Here is a 17,336-nt window from a genome sequence, read left to right on the forward strand (position 1 = left end):
AGTTACGCTATGTGTAAGTTTTAGGTAAATAAAAGGCTGTCTGGGTTTACATTTGCAACTGAAAAGTGTTTTAATAACTTACTGTAAGCTAATTACACTGTTAATATTTGAAATAGGATATTATTTAAAGCCCGGGACGCAGTGTTACCATGTGCAAACACCACAGGCGGATGGACAGATGGAAAAAACAGAGTATAGTACTACTCTCGTTTTCTTTGACAAGATGTATTCGCTTTTTAGTCTTTTACTTTACCTCCAGTCATGCCACCTTTTTTCAATTCTCAATGACTGCTTTTTAGTGCAAGTATGAGGTCCTCTCGCACTTCCCGCTTTGAAATTCCAACCTTGTAGGTACTACACCATCTCCTTTGTTTTTTGAATCTCCAATTTCCATTGTGCAGCCACTTAATTAATCTCCCTCTTTTCAACCTTAAGCATTATTAACTTGGCAGCCTCAACTTCCTAAGCCAAATAAAGTCATTTAAACCTTATTACAAAATAAAATCGTATGCACCACTATCGGAGAGATCTGAGAGAAAAATATGCATTCATATTAGGCCATATTGCATTTATATTTTTGACGCATGTTAGTTTGTGACTTTTGTAGAGCAATGGAGTCAAAAGAGCACAACGCTGTTCATGATTCTCTAATGTCTATGTTTCTTCCTTGAAAGCTATGTTGTAGATTGCAACTGTACTCTGTTAGTCTTCAGTGCTATAGTAGATTCGCATCAACCGTGCATCTGATGCCTAGGCCGGGCTCTTACGACGCTTCTGATTGGCTGTTGATAAGCCAATCAGTTCTCCTGAGGGATACTTTTGAAAGACGTATCCCTCAGGGGAGATGGAACATAAATCTTGCCTATGTGAACTCTCCAGAAAGACTGGGAGTTTGCAGTCCTGTGATTAGCTTATCAACAGCCAATCAGGAGCGTCGTCAGACTGGCCTAGACATCAGATGCACAGTTGATGTAGATCTTCTATAGTTATGGTGTCATTTAGACGGAGCACAAGACATTCCTGTTGTTATTTTTTCATTTTCTCATCTTTCTCTCTTTTCCACCGTTATCCATGGCCATCAGCCGTCCATTCAAAACTAGGTACTCAATATACTGTTCAGGTCAACCGTGGTATTTTGACTGACCTGGGGATCTGATGCAGGTTCCTCGGTTGTCCGATACTGCTACTTTCTTTCTAACAGTTGCTTTTCGTCTTAAATTTATTCGCATTTCCAATTCTACTGTTGTTTTCGTGGCTTGGCCATCTCTCGTAACCTCTTCTCCTCCCTTTTGTCAATGCCGTATTTTAGCCGACCACTTTTTGTTATCTATAATTGTGTCTGTGATTCTTGTCTTTCCGGTATCTCTTGCACATCCGTTTTGGCAGGTCTCTTTCATTCTGGTTTAATCTCGAGCGGCTATTATTCAGGTATACCCTAAATGGAACAAATTTGAGCGAGGAATTTGTAATTCAACCTAGATAAAAAAAAAAAAAAAAAACGTTGGTCTTTCCATCCTCTTTGCTGAGTGAATTCCAGGTTTCTACCTCCCATTATGTGCCAGTAGCTTCACATCTTTACCGTTGCAATTACGTAATTCAGACGGTTTATTGTGCTTCTAAAAGATGAGGTTTTTCACTTCTTCTTCTTCGTTCTCTGCATCCTTTTCCACTCCTACGTGGGGGTCGCTGTTTTTGACAGCTCTCCTCCACGTGGCTCGGTCAGACACATCGTCCTCTGACAATTGTTTGTCTCTCAGATCTTCTTTAACAACAAATCCACCTTCGCTTCGGTCTTCCTCTCTCTCGACCACCAGACATCTCCAACTGCATCCCTCTCCTTCCTACATATTAACTTTTTCTCGTATCACTCTTTTCTCGCGTTCATTGCAGGAATGTAAAGCGCCTCAGTGGCGTGATCGGTATGGTCTTGGCCTGTCACCACGATGGCCGCGAGTTCGATTCTCAGGCATTCCACTGAGGGGTTAGAGATGTGTATTTCTGGTGATAGAAGTTCACTCTCGACGTGGTTCGGAAGTCGCGTAAAGCCGTTGGTCCCGTTGCTGAATAACCACTGGTTCCATGCAACGTAAAACCACCATACAAACAATTACAGGAATGTGTCAGCCAAGACGGTAATAATAATTTTTCATATGAAAACGCTCATATAGCTGTTACGTGTTGACGAATCCAGTCTGATTCAAAAGCCTTCTCGTATTCCGTTGTTTCCCTTTCATGTCTTCGCAACACAAATTGTGGGAATGAGTATTCCATTTTCAATCCTTTTTAAGTGATGACATCGAAACCTGTGTGACGGTATAATTTTTATGAAAGAATTTTATTTATCAAACGCAAAGAAGCTGTCAAAAATAAAGATGTTGATTAACATTTTATTTAGCTTATTTAACTAAATAATTACAAAATGATTAATTCAGTACAAATAAAACAAAATGGAAATGCTCCTGATAAGGAGGACGCATGAGAACTGGCATTCACGAAAAGAATGAAGCGTTTTCAAAGGAATGAAAAAGACATTTTACGTAGTTTCTCAGAACTCGGGGAAGGTCGTTCCAAGCAACGGGAGGCGAAGAGAATAGTGAATAGTGAATTTGAAGTGGACAGAGGCTTCTCGGCCAACAGGCATAAAATTTCGATTCAGTGCCCAAGTTGTCGTGCAAGAGTAAATTGAATATAAATATCCTCTTTAACATTTCTTTTAACTCTTAATTAATTTTATTTCAAGATGTTAAACTTTTCAGATTTAAGTTACTTTCGTCTAATAATGAAATTACTTTTGTGCTCGGTACAAGTCCAACGGGATGAATGTATAGCAAAGATTTGAAAAAAAATGTACGGAAGAACAACGTATTGTCAGAATTTTAAAATTTATACCAATATTTACCTATTCACTTATCTAGAAGATTCGTATCCTTATTGAAAATAGACCTGTAGGCATTGATATGAAGGAAACATGCACACTGAATCATCATCATCATTATCATCAGCCGTTGGTAGTCCAGTGCAGGAGAAAGGCCTCAGACATGTCCTTCCACTCCCTTCTGTTTATGGTCTTTCTATTTCAGTCTATACCCACAAATTTTCTTAGCTCGTCAATCCATCGTCTTCTCTTCCTTCCCCTGCTTCGTTTGCAATCTCTAGGGACCCATTCTGTTATTCTTTTCGTCTGTGTATTATCTGACATTCTCATTATATGTCCTGCCCACGCCCATTTCTTGCTTGTCATTGAATATCCTCTACTTTAGTTTGCTCTCGTATTCATGTTGCTCTTTTACTGTCTCTTAGTGTTATTCCGTCATTATTCTTTCCATAGCTCTTTGAGTTGAAACTAGCTTAAGTTCTAAGGCTTTAGTAAGGCTCCAAGTTTCTGATGAATAAGTTAATACCGGTATGACACTGATTAAATACTTTTCTGAATGCATGTGCATTCATCATAAGGCTTGAGGTAAATGACATGTAAATCCTCAGTCCTGTCATATAAAAAACCGAATTTGATGTGATCTGATCAAAACTTTTAATCGGAAGTTGATTTGCATCTCAGATCTGCCACACCAGTGGAGAAATGATTGTGCAGCTTGTTAAGGAAGCGATTATCTGGACCCTAGTTACAACTTAAGTGATCAGCCAGTGAACATGAACTCAGACTCATTGTCAGTCCTCAACATAAAATGTATAAAATGGTTATCTTAGAGCTAACTATTTTTTCTTGTACAGAATTATATATTGTTTTGGAAATTTTAAATGCTTACCACTATACCATGTCTCAGATGTGATCTGATATCTACTTTGTGGAGTGCTGCACAATTTCTGAATTAGGACTGGTAACAAATTTTTCTAAACCTTTCTTTGAAATCAAAGCTGAAGTTGATTGTGGTAGTTTATCTTTATGTAGTTAGGTGAATAGTTTCACTATATTTGTAAGCATCAAAGAGATCCAAAACTACATATTTTTTGAGTGATACAAGCATATCTAGACCTCTCCTTTGGGCTTCAGGCTCAAGAATCTTAGTGACTTGCTGTTCCTTAAGGTTGGTTTAGTTATTATTTGGGGAAGCGACACAAAGTTTTTTTTTAAAGTAATGCTTGTATAGTTAAGCTAGATCACCTAGTCTTAAATGTAACTCGCTCTGTTCCTGTGTTGATAACCTCCCGATCCAAGTTCTAAAAAGGCCACTGGCTGGAACTCTTTCCCTGGTGTATTACAACTCTTCTTTTGCATGACTGAATAAAGATGTGCTCACGAGCAAGAACATCAGCAGTACTGAGCTTTGCAAGGAGCTTTCCATGGCTCAGTCTTAAGCAGAAGGACTGCGTCTTTCATTCAGCAAATTGTTCCAGTGTTACTACATGTTATTAAGTCTTGTTTCCCTTCGAATGAACAGTGCTCAAACTAGCATTTCACTGTTTTTCTTCCTGATATGGAAGGCATCTACTTTAGTTTATTTGTTGTTTTGATTCTGCATCCGTAGTTTGATATTATGAAAGGGCAGAGGCCGAATAATTATCCTTCTACAACAGTGTGCTTACTTTTGTGTATGGAATACGTTTAGGCCTATGCTTTCCACGTGCGCGCTTGCACCAGGGTTTTATTGCGTTGAACTTGGAATGCTTAATCTGAGAATGAGCTTTTCGGCCTGCTGAATAGCAAGAACTCGTGCCAGCATAAGGCTGGCTTCGTCTAACGACGACGACGACACTGTGAATGCATAGTAAAACCTGTTCCCAGAGATAAGTGAGCACACGATGTCTCCTCGGATGGACTAACAAGTCTTTGAGACATCCTAATCCTTGTAACTCCTTATAACGACGACGACATTGAGCTGACTTTGAACTCCATGCTTAGTTCCTTAGTAGATGAATATTTTCATAAGTGACCTAGAAGAAAATTTCATGCTCGTATTATATTCAGATGTAACCTCTTGTCCTATTAACCATGGTGACCCTATTTCTAAAGTTGTTAAATCATCAGATCAAGCTACTACCCGCAGAACTCATGCTTGGCATGACCTGGTATGTTTGCAGGTGTGACACCTGTATCCTGGTCTTAGTGGTTATTCTTGAGAGCATGTTTTGAGTATTATGAAATATCTCGTAATAATTTTTCTTGACTGGTCTCGCCAGCAAAATCACCAATACAGCGGCATATACGGAGGAATATAACACGGTAGATTGAATGATTTGTTTTTTATCCTTAATAATTTCCTTGGAGAATATGCAATGATACTGTCTGAGTAAAACGAAATAATTTTAGAAAATCAAGTCCTAACTTTGGCAGTTCATTTTATCCCCAGTTTTTATTGTAAAGTGTGCTATGTTCATCTATACTCAACACTTTTATATTTTATCGTAATTATAATTATATTCATGTGGCCGTGGAAATCATATTATTTTTCTTAAGCTTGAAAACTTTGGCAAGAAGTAATCATCACAAATAAAATGTAGAAGATCAAACTACGCTCTGCTTTTCCTGATAGGAATTATAAATTCCAAAATTCCGCCGATTCTCACTTATAATTTTTGGGTACACTAATCCTCATCTCAGAGATGGCTAGAGAATGTGCTTAGGAGAGCACTCCTTTTTATAAGTATACCACCATTCCCTTCCACCCTTTCCACAAACCTACCTCCTAATGATCCTGGGTCAAACTGGTAATTATCGGCTTGCTCAGGTAGAGAGACCCGTGGGAGTCGCTCTATTAAAAAATGTATTATTTTTTTATTAATTTTTTCCTAACTCTCCGGACCAGCCTGCTTAATCCTCCTTCCTTAATGGCATTAGTCTGCTATGAGTAGTAGAGCAAAGCTTCCTGAAGATGAACATTGGGAAGGTTTTTTTAATTGAATGTCGAGAAGGTTTGCTGTGGTAGAAGCTATATCGGAGGAAGTGGAACTAGTTAGGGCTGGTTTAGTACCAGGTATAGTATAAGTATAATATAGTATATATCATATATATATATATATAGATATATATATATATATATAATCATATATATATATATATAATGTATAGTATATTATATATATATATATATAGATATAATAGTTTATTATATATATATATATATATATATATACATATATATTAAATTATAGTATTATATATATATATATTTTATAGTATTAAATATATATAACTTATATATATATAGGGTATAAATATTATGAATAATATTATATATCATATATAATATATATATATTATAATATATTTATAGATATATATATATATAGAAAAATACAGTATATTATAGAGTATGGATATATATATATATATATATATATATATATAACACTATTATGAGTTTTTTTTTTTTAATTCTTCATCACTTTTCCAGTTACCGTTTTGTTTTGTATAATTCCAGCCTTCTCATTCTTTCACTGAGGATGAGGCTGTGAGGTCATATGTTAACACCGAGCCATACACCACACACACACACACACACACACACACACACACACATATATATATATATATATATATATATATATGTATATATATATATATATATACGTATATATATATTATATATATATATCTATATATATATATATATATATATATATATATATATACGATATATATATATATATGTATATATATATGTCCATATACATACACACATATATACACACTATTATATATCTTTTGTAATATTGACGCTTACTCTTGTGAGAGATGCCAAAAGTACGAATGTGTGTGTGTGTGTGTTTTTTTTTTTTTTTTCACGTGCCGAGTCTTCATCAACATCTCTCAATTTTTCACGTCACGATTTGCAGAGCAAAACAGCTGTGGATAAAATATGCATTGGATTCGGGATCCCCTGAATCGAAAGTGAATGGAGTTGTATCCTATGGAGTAAACAACAGATCATTGACTTTTTGTGATATCTCTCTTATAAGAACAACGTAAAAAAAATGATTCAGTTCTGTATTAGTTCTGTATTTTGTGCGGCGCTGTTTGCTTCTCTAAATTGTAATATCATCTTCATGGAATCATAATCCACGTTTCGTCGTCTAGCTAATTTGCTATTTGAATCTCAATCTAGACAGCTAATTTTGCTATCTGGATCTCAATCTAAACAGCTGATTTGCTATTTGGAGCTCAATCTAAACAGCTACTTTGCTATTTGGATCTCAATCTCAACAGCTAAATTGCTATTTGGATCTCAATCTCAGCAGCTAATTTGCTATTTGGATCTCAATCTCAACAGCTAATTTGTTATTTGGATCTCAATCTAAACCGCTAATTTGCTATTTGGATCTCAATCTAAACCGCTAATTTGCTATTTGGATCTCATTCTAAATAGCTAGTTTGCTATTTGGATCTCAATCTCAACAGCTAAATTGCTATTTGGGTCTCAATCTCAACAGCTAATTTGCTATTTGGATCTCAGTCTAAACAGCTAATTTGCTATTTGAATCTCAATCTAAACAGCTAATATGGTATTTGGATCTCAATCTAATCAGCTAATTTGCTATTTGGATCTCAGTCTAAACAGCTAATTTGCTATTTGGATCTCAGTCTAAACATCTAATTTGATAGTTGGATCTCAATCTAAACAGGTAATTTGCTACTTGGATTTCAATGTCAATTGGCTCACTGGCTGAGCTATGAGTTATTCCTCGTTTGATTTTAGCATAAACTCATGATCGATATGTATATCTCAGTTTTCTAGCAAAATTTATTTGTATGAATATCTATGCATAAAAATTTATAACGGAATCTCGCGTATCTCACTAAATTCTTAATAATTCCCAAAACGATCATTCCAAAGCATCGCTTTCACCTGCGACTCAGACGTTTTGTCGAGTGTTGCCTTAACCAGGAAAATTGCCAGCCTTGTTTGCAACGAGGTATCCAGTCAAAGCATGAATGGCTCTAACGTCACTTTTTAGATTTGACGTCATGTAGGGTTGCCATGGCAACCAAGGCCCGGTGCCATTGAGGAGATTACAGGATTCTTCCCTCTCACTCTCTCTTTCTCTCCCTCTCACTCTCTCGCAACCTCTAACCTTTCTGGAATCTATTATTGCGCTGCTTTCCGTTGCAGAAATATATAACATTTGTCGTGTAAATACACTTATATGTATGTGAGTATATATGTATTTGTTATTTATAAAACTATATATATGTATATATATATATATATATATATATATATATATATATATATATATACTATATTTATACACACACACACACACACACACACACACACACATATATATATATATATATATATATATATTATATATATATATATAGTGATGAGGTGCATTATTGGTTAGGGAATTCTTATGTTTTGAAAAGAATATATTGTTAACACGTAGGATATCAGCAAGCCTCTGCTTGCCACTTGTAAACTAATAGGCGAAAATCCCAATAGATTATAAGAAATCACTTATGATGACTTATTTTAACGGTTAAGGGAACAGACAGACAGACAGTCGGTCTTGTAACTATTTAATCACTCCTGTCAGATCAGGCTCATGTTTATAATAACGAGTTTCTTTACCATTTTCTCAGTGCACGCGAAATCCAACTAATTTCATCATAGTTATTAAGTGTTTTTAAAGTAAATTGTGGTAATCGTGTTTCAGTAATGCATAGTCTTTTTAAAGACTTTTCAACTTGAAATTTAATTTTGTCTTTAGTTTCTCTTGCTCTTCAGGTAATCAGATACATTTCTAGATGCTTCATTATACTCGAAAATCAATGTTTTGAATATTCGAACAAGTTACGTTACGAACGATCAGTGGCGTTCCTAGACATTTTGGGGCCCCTGGGGGACAGACTCATTTGTGGCCTCTTATTGGAAGGCGAGAGCGAGCCAAAGCAGCTTTTGGGGGGGGCGATTTTTTCAGAATATGAGCAATTGTATGATAATTTTAAAGGCACTTGTAAATGCAAATTTACACTGGGTTTAGCTTGTCTTGTCATAGCAGCAACGGTTAAATCGCGCATTTTGGGGCCCCTCTTACTATGGGGCCCGGGGGGTGATTTCAACTTCCCCCCATCCTCCCTACGTCAGGAACGCCACTAGTCCTACTACTCAAGAGTCAATATGTACAGTGCTATTTATGTTTTTTTCATACTAAAATACAATACCAACACCGTACTGTTTTCTATAGAGTTTGTTTTATTAATACGAATGATATATAAAACCTAAATACATTAAGCAAGTTATGATAATAATAGATTAAAGTACAGTTTGTATTTACGATCACGGTTGTTCGTATCTCTGAAAGTTCATATGTTGAAAGTTCGTAATTAGAAGAGCGTCTGTACATAAGGTCGAATTTCGAATGGGCAAGAAAATGTCTTTGTAAAGTTGCGAATGTGTTGTATTTCGTGCTCATCTCTCGTTAGTCACCGATAGAAGTGGTTTCCCCTAATCAGATCGACATCAATGCACGATGGGAAATGGAAAACTATTTTGTTTGATGACACTGAATTTAGTTTCAATCAGCTGGAAGTCCTTCAAAAGACGGATTGATTTTTCGCAACTCTAGGTCAAGGAATTACATGACTTCATTATCAGTACATGTCTAGGAATTATTGAGACCTTTGCTTCGATGTCATCACTTAGATATACAGTGCTTCTACTCATATATCTAGCTCAATTTTTTAGACGCCCAGTTTACCTACAAACTACAGCTATTGGGTCAGAAATTTTCCGACTACTTTAGTATCTTGATTTTCACAAGATTGGCAGTTTCCTTTTCATACAAATTTTATTTAATTCAGAATCTTCCTGTGGCTAACACGCCAGTCTACATATCCGTTTCCTGCTTGCTATTTCGGCCTGAGCACCTTCAAGCCTTGTGTTCTCTTCCAGGTCGCTATGTGCGTTGCCCATATTTGAATATCTTTCGCGAACCGTCTCATCGTTCTTTATTCGTGTCATACGAGGATAAACGTATTTGGGAAAGTAAACACCATTTTCTCAGTCGTCGCATATGTATATGATTTTCTCTTTCATACTGGCAGCTGCCTTCAGATGTCAACACAGATTCAAAATAGTCCGCTTGCTGATAACGTGTTCACATTTTCTTTTCGATGTTTACGCCAGCAAATATTATTTGGAACTCGGCAAAAAGCCCATCTTTTACGACAGCTGCCGACTGCATTGCTTAACGAAGAGTAAAAGGAATAACGAAATGAACGTGTAATAAGACGAGGAGAAGAAGGAAAAGTGGAATAGAGTAGTAGATCATATAAAATATAAGTTTGTTGTATGTTTAATGGCAGAAAACTAAGGAAACCTAGTTGTTTTAATTATCTAATAACGCTTTTAAAAAATTATACGAGTTTTTTTCTTATACAGCATCTGATCCTTGATAATAGTCAAAACAATGATATCACCGCAAGGTCTAATTAATTGATTGTGAGTTATCTGGCGTCACAACTACCAGGGTCACTGACGCCGATCGCAAGCTCTAGTGAAAATAGTAAGTTTAGGTTACCGTGAAACCCCTTTTAAAAAAGTCCCTTTCTATCAGCAAAAAATCGAAATTTACCAGTCAAACATATGATAAAAAAATGTTCCTCTGAGTTGCCGTAATGCTATTCAATAAAAGTTTCAAAGCACCTCAGTGGTGTGGTCGGTATGGTGTTGGTCTGCCACCACGGTGACCGCGAGTTCGATTCTCGGGCATCCCAATGAGGGGTGAGAGATGTGTAGTTCTGGTGATAGAACTTCACTCTCGACGTGGTTCGGAAGTCACGTAAAGCCGTTGGTCCCGTTGCTGAATAACCACTGGTTCCAGGCAACGTAAAAACGCCATACCAAAAAAAAAAAAAAACTTTCAAGTATGAGTACATATAGGTTACTATCACGAAATAACTACAAGATTCCAGTCTTATTCCTACATCAATGTAGCTGTTCATTTTAAATCTAAAAGGCCGTCCTATTTGTTTACGGATGCTGCCACTCCAGGCTTCATGAATATTCAGATTACATAAACGGGAAAACGAATTTATTCTAGGGCTCGCTCTCGGCTGCAGTAGCTCGTTTCTTAATGCACTTTTCTCAGCGTGATTGTGAATGAGAAAGATTTGGATAGATTCCTCAATAACACGACCTTTGAGAAAGGACGATATAAATATTGAGATATGTCATGTGTCACGTAATCTTGAGAAAAATTAAGCTTCTTTTTGGTAGGCGTTCTTCATCTGATTCAACATCACCATTGAGCACATGACCCAAAGCTATCGTCTTCGAAACCTGAACTGTATAGATTTTGATGTTTTCACTGAGGCTTAATCGCATCCAGTTAGATCATAGTACTTACCAAATGCTCAGGAACATCGCTGTAATGAGCGTTATTTCCCAAGTTTGACAATTGTTCCCTTTAAATAAGGGTGGCTGATTTCTGCCTTTAATTAAGCGTCCCCCCCGGTGAGCTCGCTGCTAACGTACCGTCACGCTTTTTTTGTAATTAGCGATCATAACACTGATGATAGTTTTTCAAAGTTAATATTGATTTTTATGCTTATTATTCATACTGTTGTTAAGTGTAGGAAATTATTAAATGTTGGAGTAAAAAAAAAATTAATACTACAATTATTTTATCTCAAAAGACTTCATAATCCTGAATGAAAAATATTATACATACATGCACTATTATTCTTTCGTATGCCAATCTCTAAAGCAAGGGGCTACACACAATCCTACCTCACAGTGTCAAACCATCTATCTATGTACTCGTGATGGTGGAGACAAATGTTCTACATTCTCATATAGAAACTGATTTGCAAATCTGTTTGTTTCTTTCACGAGGTAATCAATTATTTCATAATCAAAATATTTCTCAAAAATATTCTAATGGGTTCTCTTTATCCTCAACTGTAAATTCCACGCCGAGATCAGCAACAAAAGTAAAGGGATCTCTCTCTTTCTCGGCAAAGAAAAATCATCTTCACTCCCGCTATTGGAAGAAAAGTTTGTATCCTCATCACTGGAGGATTCAGAACTAAAGCTCTCATCATCAAATAGGTCATCGATATCAGACTCCTCATCTAGTATTTGATTGATCTCACCTGAAGAAATACACCTCCTCTTTGGGACATTCATTGTGAAAGACACGAAAATCTATTTGATAAACGCCCGAAGCGTACTAAAAGAAAACCAGCAGGGCAAGGCAGTTTTCTAGCATAAGCGACCACGGGAAAGAGTTGCCAGGATGGAAATAAGTTTCCCATGTGCTGAGAGTGTTACCAAATGATGTTCATACAATTTCTATACGAGTAAACGTATTATTACGGGACTGACAGCTTGACAAGCGCAGTTAAATTCTTGAACGTAATATCCCGTTGAAGGCGCTACCGAGTAGATCGCGGTAAACGTATTATTACGTGGGTGACGCTTAACAGGTTAAGTATGGGTGGCTAATTTCTGCCTTTAAATAAGGGTGGCTAATTTTTCCCTTTAAATAAGGGTGGCTAATTTCTGCCTTTAAATAAGGGTGGCTAATTTCTCCCTTTTAGTAAGGGTGGCTAATTTCTGCATTTAAATAAGAGTGGATAATTTCTTCTTTTAAATAAGGGTGGCTAATTTCGGCCTTTAAATAAAGGTGACTAATTTCTCCTTATAAATAAGGGTAGCTAATTTCTCCTTATAAATAAGGGTGGCTAATTTCTCCCTTTAAATATGGTGGCTAATTTCTCCCTTTTAGTAAGGGTGGCTAATTTCTGCCTTTAAATAAGGGTGGCTAATTTCTCCTTTTAAATAAGGGTGGCTTATTTCGGCATTTAAGTAAAGGTGACCAATTTCTCCCTTCAAATAAGGGTGCCCAATCTTTCCCTCTAAATAAGGGTAGCTAGCATTTCCAGAAAACTTATAAATTTCAGATTGCCCTTTCTTAACTCAGCCTCCTGACAGAATATGGCAGAGAAAAAGCCTACGGTAACAAACTGAGACAGTCCGTCAAACGCTATTTATCGAGGTACCAACAGATCATCTTGTAAAAAGTGTCCTTTCATTATTGTAAAAAGTGTCCTTTCATTATACAACTCCTTGCTCACGAAAGCTCTTAAAGTAACATTAACCAGTAAAGGAAATATGCGGAGTGCGTAAATGACGTATATCAGGTAAAAACTGAGAAAGAGAACTCGGTACGACGTAAAACCAATAAAAGCAAAAGAGATAGATTTGATGACTTAAAACTAAAGGAACATTCCCTAGGCATTGATGGTCTGCTAGTTTTGTGCTTTGACTGCGAACAGATCTTGTCTGTGTTTGTCAAACAATGGCTATCTTTTATATAAATTAAAAGTTTTATTATTCGAATTTGACAGGTTTTGAACTCGATAGTTCGAAAATGTTCACTGCTTAATTTGCACAAGGGAATTGCTGACCTTGGTTCACGTGAATAACCATCTGTATTTTTAGGTAAAGGCAGCTAATAAAGAATTTAAGAAAGATATATCTCCTTTATTTGATGGGTGTAAAACTATCAACCCTTTAATATGATGGGTGTAAAATTATATCAGCTCCGTTATGTTCTTTCACATTCCTGGAAATTCCACAGGGCTCTGTTAAAAGGTTTTCTTCATATCCTGGGAAATTCCCCACTTCTGTTAGTCCTTCATATTCCTGGAAATTTCCCCAGGGCTTCTGTAAATTATCCTTCATATCTTGGAAATTCCCTCAGCTCTGTTATATCCTTAATACTCCTGTTAAATTCCCCAGCTTGTTATGCTTTCCTTCACATTCCTGGAAATTCCCCAGCTCTGGTTTATGGTTCTTCATATTCCCTGGAAATCTTCCCCCAGCTCTTTATGTTCTTTCACATTCTGGAAATTTCCCAGCTTCTGGTATGCCTTTCAATTTATTCCTGGAAATTCCCCAGCCTTGTTAATTTTCTTCACATTTCCGGAAAATTCCCCCAGCTTGTTATGTTTTCCACATTGCATGGAAATTCCCAGCTCCTGGTTAAATTGTCCTTCATATTCTGGAAATTCCTCCAGCTCTGTTTATGTCTTTCACATTACCTTGGAAATTCCCCAGCTCTGTTATTGTCCTTTCACATCTTGGAAATTTCCCCAACTCTGTTATGTCCTTCACATTTTATGGAAATTCCCCAGCTTGTTATGTCCTTCATATTCCTGGAAATTCCATCAGGCTCTGTTAAAGTTCCCCTTTCACATTCCTGGAAATTCCCCGCCTGTTATGTCCTTCATTACCCCGGCAATTCCCCCAGCTCTTGTTATTGTCCTTTCATCTTCCTGTAAAATTCCCCCAGATCTGGTTAAATTGTTTTCCCACTTCTGGAAATTCCCCAAGCTCGTATACCTTCATAATTCCTGGAAGAATTCACCAGCTCTGTTATGTCCTTTATATTCTGGGAATTCCCCAGCTTTCCTGGTTTTTAAATTGTCCCCTTCACAGTCATGGGATCTTCAGCTCTGTTATGCCTTTCAATTTTTATTCCTGTAAAATCCCCAACTCCTGTTAAATTGTCCCCTTCACATTCCTGGAAATTCCCCAGCTCTGTTATATCCTTCATATTCCTGGAAAATCCTTCAAAAAGCTTTCTCGGTTAAATTATCCCCTTCATATTCCTGGGAATTCCACCACGCAAGCTCTGTTATGTTCTTCATATTCTGGAAATTCCCCAGATTGTTATGTCCTTCATATTCCTGGAAATTCCTCAGCTCTGGTTATGTTCCTTCACATTCTGGAAATTCCCCAGCCTTGTTATGTCCTTCACATTCCTGGAAATTCCCACGCATATGTTATGTCCTTCCTATTACGGGAAATCCCAGCTCTGTTATCTCCTTCATACTTCCTGGAAATTCCTCAAGCTCTGTTATGTTCTTTCACATTCCTTGGAAATTTTCCCTCAGCTCTGTTATGTCCTTTCCTTCCTGGAAAATTCCCAAGCTCTGTTATTGTCCTTCACATTTCCTGGAAATTCCCCCAGATTGTCCATGGTCCTTCACATACCTGAAATTTTCCCTACTCTGGTTTATGTCCTTCAAAATTCCTGGAATTCCCAGCTCTGTTAATTGTCCTTCACATTCCTGGAAATTCCCACTCGTTTATTGTCTTTCCAATCCTGGAATTTCCCATCCTTGTTAAATTGTCCTTCCCAATTCCTGGAAATTCCCCCTCCCCGCTCTGTTTGTTTCTTCATATTCCTGGGGAAATTCCTCAGCTCTGTTTATGGTCCTTTCATATCCTGAAAAATTCCCCACTTCTGGTTAATTGCCCTTCACATTCCTGGAAATTCCCCAGCTTCTGTTATGTTCGTTCAAATTCTGGTTCCCCCAAACTTCCCTGGTTATGTCTTCACATTTCTGAAATTCCCACTCTGTTATTGTCCTTCACATTCCTGGAAATTCCCCAGCTCTGTTATGTCCTTCACATTCCTGGCAAATTCCCCAGCTCTAGTTTATGTTCCTTCACATTCCTGGGAAATTCCCCCAGCTCTGGTTATGTCCTTCACATTTCTGGGAAATTCCTCATCTCTGTTATTGTTTTTCCCTTCATATTCCGGGAATTCCCCTCAGCTCTGGTTATGTCCTTCACATTCCTGGGAAATTCCTCCAGCTCTGTTATTCCTTCAATTCCTGGAAATTTACTTCAGCTCTGTTAATTGTCCTTCACTTCCCTGGAAATTCCTCAGCTCTGTTATGTTTCTTCACATTCCTGGAACATTCCAACTCTGGTTATTGTCCTTCCCATTCCTGGAAATTCCCCATCTCTGTTATGTCCTTCCATTTTCTTGAATTCCCCTGAAATTCTGTCTGTCCTTTCCAGGGATCTGGGAAATTCCCTAGCTCTGTTTGTCCTTCACATCCTGGGAATTCCCAGATTCTGGTATGTTCCTTCACATTCCTGGAAACTCCTCAGCTCTGTTACGTTCCTTTCCATATTCCTGGAAATTCCCCTAGCAGTCTGTGTCCTTTGTCATATTCCTGGAAATTCCCCAGCTCTGTTATGTCCTTTACATATTTCTTGGTTAAATTCCCCAAAGCTCTGTTATGTTCCTTACCCATTTTCTAGGAAATTCCCCAGGCTCTGTTCATAGTCCTTCAAATGATTCCTTGGAAATTCTCAGACTCTGTTATGTCATTTCATATTCATGGGAAAATTCCTCAGCTCTTGTTATGTCCTTCATCATTGCCTGGCAAATTCCCCAGCTCTGTTATGTCCTTCCTATTCCTGTAAATTCCCAGCTTCATGGTAAAATTCAGTTCTCCCAATTCTTCTGGAAATTCCCAGCTCTGGTTAACCTTCATATTCCTGGTAAATTCCCCAAGCTCTGTTATGTCCTTCATATTCCTGGGTAAAATTATTCCCCGCGCTTCTGTTATGGTTCCTTCAACATTCCTGGGAAATTCCTCCAGCTCTGTTAATGTCCTTCATATTCCTGGGTAAGAATTCCCAGCTCTGTTATGTCCTTCAACATTCCTGGAAATTCCCCAGCTCTTGTTATGTCCTTCATATTCCTGGAAATTCCTCAGCTTGTTTATGTCCTTCCACATTCCTGGAAATTCCCCAGCTTGTTATGCTCCTTACAATTCCTGGGAAATTCCCCAGCTCTGTTATGTCCTTCAAATTATTCCTGGAAATTCCCCAGTCACCTCTGTTATGATCCTTCATATTCCTGGAAAATTCCCTCAGCTCTGTTATGTCCTTACCATTCCTGGAAATTCCCTAGCTGCTGTTTATGTCCTTCCATATTCCTGGAAATTCCCTCAGCCTCTGTTCTCCTCCTCATATTCCTGGAAATTCCTCAGGCTCTGGTTAGTGTCCTTTCACATTTCCTGGCGGAAACTTTCCCTCCAGCTCTGTTATGTCCTTCATAATTCCTGAAATTCCCTCAATGCTCTGTTAATGTTCCTTCATATTTCTGGAAATTCCCAGATCTCGTTATGTTCTTCCACATTTGAAATTGGCCCAATTCTACCTGTTAGGCTTCCTTCATAATTCCTGGAAATTCCCCTGCTGTTGTTATGTTCTTCACATTTCTGGAAATTCCTCAGCCGTTGTTTTTCACATTTGTCCTTGGAAATTCCCCACTTCCTGGTTAAAGTTCTTCATATTCCTGGAAATCCCAGCTCTTTGTATGTCCTCATATTCTGGAAATTATTCTCAGCTCTGTTATGTCCGTCAACATTCCTGGAAAATTACCTCAGCTCCTGTTATGTTCTTTGCCCACATTCCTGGAAATTCCTCAGCCTTTCTGTATTTCTTCCACATTGTCCTGGAAATTGAAATCCCCAAGCTCTGTTGATGTTTTCCCTTCATTAGCCTGGAAATTCCCTCAGCTCTGTTATGTCCTCACAATTTCCTGGAAATTCCCCCAAG

Source organism: Macrobrachium nipponense, chromosome 4, assembly GCF_015104395.2.
Source record: "Macrobrachium nipponense isolate FS-2020 chromosome 4, ASM1510439v2, whole genome shotgun sequence".
In the NCBI taxonomy this organism is placed as follows: domain Eukaryota; kingdom Metazoa; phylum Arthropoda; class Malacostraca; order Decapoda; family Palaemonidae; genus Macrobrachium; species Macrobrachium nipponense.